The sequence below is a fragment of the Schistocerca cancellata genome, chromosome 3 (assembly GCF_023864275.1).
Source record: "Schistocerca cancellata isolate TAMUIC-IGC-003103 chromosome 3, iqSchCanc2.1, whole genome shotgun sequence".
NCBI classification, from domain to species: domain Eukaryota; kingdom Metazoa; phylum Arthropoda; class Insecta; order Orthoptera; family Acrididae; genus Schistocerca; species Schistocerca cancellata.
In genome coordinates this window covers 301568113-301571493 of record NC_064628.1, presented here as the reverse complement: position 1 = coordinate 301571493, position 3381 = coordinate 301568113, and the positions used below count along the sequence as shown (strand labels likewise).

At 51.6% G+C, this 3381-nt stretch overlaps 2 non-coding genes across 2 annotated transcripts; both read left to right on the top strand.

Moving 5' to 3' along the window:
• The first annotated feature begins 1289 nt into the window (after nucleotides 1–1289).
• Trnar-gcg (transfer RNA arginine (anticodon GCG)) lies at nucleotides 1290–1363 on the top strand. The gene has a single exon. It is a non-coding gene; the product is annotated as a tRNA-Arg (tRNA).
• Nucleotides 1364–2492: 1129 nt separating this feature from the next.
• On the top strand, nucleotides 2493–2567 carry Trnas-uga (transfer RNA serine (anticodon UGA)). Its single transcript has one exon. It is a non-coding gene; the product is annotated as a tRNA-Ser (tRNA).
• The last annotated feature ends 814 nt before the right edge of the window (nucleotides 2568–3381 follow it).

The window sequence follows — 3381 nt, the reverse complement described above, 5'->3', positions numbered from 1 at the left end:
CGCCATTTTTACACCGTGTAAACCACTGGTGCAGTTGAGTTTTTCCCATAGCATCATCTTGACAAGTTCTTTTCAACAAATGGTTCAAATGGCTCTGAGCACTATGGGACTCAACATCTGAGGTCATCAGTCCCCTAGAAATTACAACTACTTAAACCTAAATGAAACTTCCTGGCAGATTAAAACTGTGTGCCCGACCGAGACTCGAACTCGGGACCTTTGCCTCTGGAAACATCCCCCAGGCAGTGGCTAAGCCATGTCTCCGCAATATCCTTTCTTTCAGGAGTGCTAGTTCTGCAAGGTTCGCAGGAGAGCTTCTGTAAAGTTTGGAAGGTAGGAGACGAGGTACTGGCAGAAGTAAAGCTGTGAGGACCAGGCGTGAGTCGTGCTTCGGTAGCTCAGTTGGTAGAGCACTTGCCCGCGAAAGGCAAAGGTCCCGAGTTCGAGTCTCGGTCGGGCACACAGTTTTAATCTGCCAGGAAGTTTCATATCAGCGCACACTCCGCTGCAGAGTGAAAGTCTCATTCTGGAAACATCCCCCAGGCTGTGGCTAAGCCATGTCTCCGCAATATCCTTTCTTTCAGGAGTGCTAGTTCTGCAAGGTTTGCAGGAGAGCTTCTGTAAAGTTTGGAAGGTAGGAGACGAGGTACTGGCTGAAGTAAAGCTGTGAGGACCGGCCGTGAGTCGTGCTTCGGTAGCTCAGTTGGTAGAGCACTTGCCCGCGAAAGGCAAAGGTCCCGAGTTCGAGTCTCGGTCGGGCACACAGTTTTAATCTGCCAGGAAGTTTCATATCAGCGCACACTCCGCTGCAGAGTGAAAGTCTCATTCTGGAAACATCCCCCAGGCTGTGGCTAAGCCATGTCTCCGCAATATCCTTTCTTTCAGGAGTGCTAGTTCTGCAAGGTTCGCAGGAGAGCTTCTGTATAGTTTGGAAGGTAGGAGACAAGGTACTGGCAGAAGTAAAGCTGTGAGGACCGGGCGTGAGTCGTGCTTCGGTAGCTCAGTTGGTAGAGCAATTGCTCGTGAAAGGCAAAGGTCCCGAGTTCGAGTCTCGGTCGGGCACACAGTTTTAATCTGCCAGGAAGTTTTATATCAGCGCACACTCCGCTGCAAAGTGAAAGTCTCATTCTGGAAACATCCCCCAGGCTGTGGCTAAGCCACGTCTCCGCAATATCCTTTCTTTCAGGAGTGCTAGTTCTGCAAGGTTCGCAGGAGAGCTTCTGTAAAGTTTGGAAGGTAGGAGACGAGGTACTGGCAGAGGTAAAGCTGTGAGGACCGGGCGTGAGTCGTGCTTCGGTAGCTCAGTTGGTAGAGCATTTGCCCGCGAAGGCAAAGGTCCCGAGTTCGAGTCTCGGTCGGGCACACAGTTTTAATCTGCCAGGTTGTTTCATATCAGCGCACACTCCGCTGCAGAGTGAAAGTCTCATTCTGGAAACATCCCCCAGGCTGTGGCTAAGCCACGTCTCCGCAATATCCTTTCTTTCAGGAGTGCTAGTTCTGCAAGGTTCGCAGGAGAGCTTCTGTAAAGTTTGGAAGGTAGGAGACGAGGTACTGGCAGAAGTAAAGCTGTGAGGACCGGGCGTGAGTCGTGCTTCGGTAGCTCAGTTGGTAGGGCAATTGCAGGTGAAAGGCAAAGGTCCCGAGTTCGAGTCTCGGTCGGGCACACAGTTTTAATCTGCCAGGAAGTTTCATATCAGCGCACACTCCGCTGCAGAGTGAAAGTCTCATTCTGGAAACATCCCCCAGGCTGTGGCTAAGCCATGTCTCCGCAATATCCTTTCTTTCAGGAGTGCTAGTTCTGCAAGGTTCGCAGGAGAGCTTCTGTAAAGTTTGGAAGGTAGGAGACGAGGTACTGGCAGAAGTAAAGCTGTGAGGACCGGGCGTGAGTCGTGCTTCGGTAGCTCAGTTGGTAGAGCACTTGCCCGCGATAGGCAAAGGTCCCGACTTCGAGTCTCGGTCGGGCACACAGTTTTAATCTGCCAGGAAGTTTCATATCAGCGCACACTCTGCTGCAGAGTGAAAGTCTCATTCTGGAAACATCCCCCAGGCTGTGGCTAAGCCATGTCTCCGCAATATCCTTTCTTTCAGGTGTGCTAGTTCTGCAAGGTTTGCAGGAGAGCTTCTGTAAAGTTTGGAAGGTAGGAGACGAGGTACTGGCTGAAGTAAAGCTGTGAGGACCGGGCGTGAGTCGTGCTTCGGTAGCTCAGTTGTTAGAGCACTTGCCCGCGAATGGCAAAGATCCCGACTTCGAGTCTCGGTCGGGCACACCGTTTTAATCTGCCAGGAAGTTTCATATCAGCGCACACTCCGCTGCAGAGTGAAAGTCTCATTCTGGAAACATCCCCCAGGCTGTGGCTAAGCCATGTCTCCGCAATATCCTTTCTTTCAGGAGTGCTAGTTCTGCAAGATTCGCAGGAGAGCTTCTGTAAAGTTTGGAAGGTAGGAGACGAGGTACTGGCAGAAGTAAAGCTGTGAGGACCGGGCGTGAGTCGTGCTTCGGTAGCTCAGTTGGTAGAGCAATTGCCCATGAAAGGCAAAGGTCCCGAGTTCGAGTCTCGGTCGGGCACACAGTTTTAATCTGCCAGGAAGTTTCATATCAGCGCACACTCCGCTACAGAGTGAAAGTCTCATTCTGGAAACATCCCCCAGTCTGTGGCTAAGCCACGTCTCCGCAATATCCCTTCTTTCAGGAGTGCTAGTTCTGCAAGGTTCGCAGGAGAGCTTCTGTAAAGTTTGGAAGGTAGGAGACGAGGTACTGGCAGAAGTAAAGCTGTGAGGACCGGGCGTGAGTCGTGCTTCGGTAGCTCAGTTGGTAGAGCAATTGTTCGTGAAAGGCAAAGGTCCCGAGTTCGAGTCTCGGTCGGGCACACAGTTTTAATCTGCCACGAAGTATCATATCAGCGCACACTCCGCTGCAGAGTGAAAGTCTCATTCTGGAAACATCCCCCAGGCTGTGGCTAAGCCACGTCTCCGCAATATCCTTTCTTTCAGGAGTGCTAGTTCTGCAAGGTTCGCAGGAGAGCTTCTGTAAAGTTTGGAAGGTAGGAGACCAGGTACTGGCAGAAGTAAAGCTGTGAGGACCGGGCGTGAGTCGTGCTTCGGTAGCTCAGTTGGTAGAGCACTTGCCCGCGCACGGCAAAGGTCCCGAGTTCGAGTTTCGGTCGGGCACACAGTTTTAATCTGTCAGGAAGTTTCATATCAGCGCACACTCCGCTGCAGAGTGAAAGTCTCATTCTGGAAACATCCCCCAGGCTGTGGCTAAGCCATGTCTCCGCAATATCCTTTCTTTCAGGAGTGCTAGTTCTGCAAGGTTTGCAGGAGAGCTTCTGTAAAGTTTGGAAGGTAGGAGACGAGGTACTGGCTGAAGTAAAGCTGTGAGGA